This window comes from Penaeus monodon, chromosome 31 (assembly GCF_015228065.2).
Source record: "Penaeus monodon isolate SGIC_2016 chromosome 31, NSTDA_Pmon_1, whole genome shotgun sequence".
NCBI lineage: Eukaryota > Metazoa > Arthropoda > Malacostraca > Decapoda > Penaeidae > Penaeus > Penaeus monodon.
The window spans coordinates 30,206,435-30,206,873 of NC_051416.1; positions in this window are offsets into that span (position 1 = coordinate 30,206,435).

A 439-nucleotide genomic window follows, 5' to 3' on the forward strand; every position below is an offset into this window, starting at 1 on the left:
CACCCATACTTATGTATTAGAAACTAATAAAGTTACCCTCACATGATAACAAAAAAAGACCAGATAACTTATGAAAATGAAGACACACAGTCGCAGAGGAGCGAGAAAAGTGCACCTGGTGCCCGGGATGGCTTTGTAAGACAAGACCTGAACCTAGTTATGCCAGTAACACACTTGTTTTTTTCCCCGTTTAGCGTTTTCGTTGCCACCACTCTTTTACTCGCGCAGTCACACTAGCGATAAGAGCCACCGAATTAGTTCAGTGAAAGTATTTGTAAACACAAGATGGCCCCTACCCTCGCTCAAGCTCTGGTGATGATCGACGTAGCCATAAGAAGAGTGTATATTATCGACGCATGTGTCGGGGGATGAGGGGGGCGTAGCTCACAGATGTAAACGCACAGGCGAGCAATTAATTGTCTTGTATATCTTAGAATAA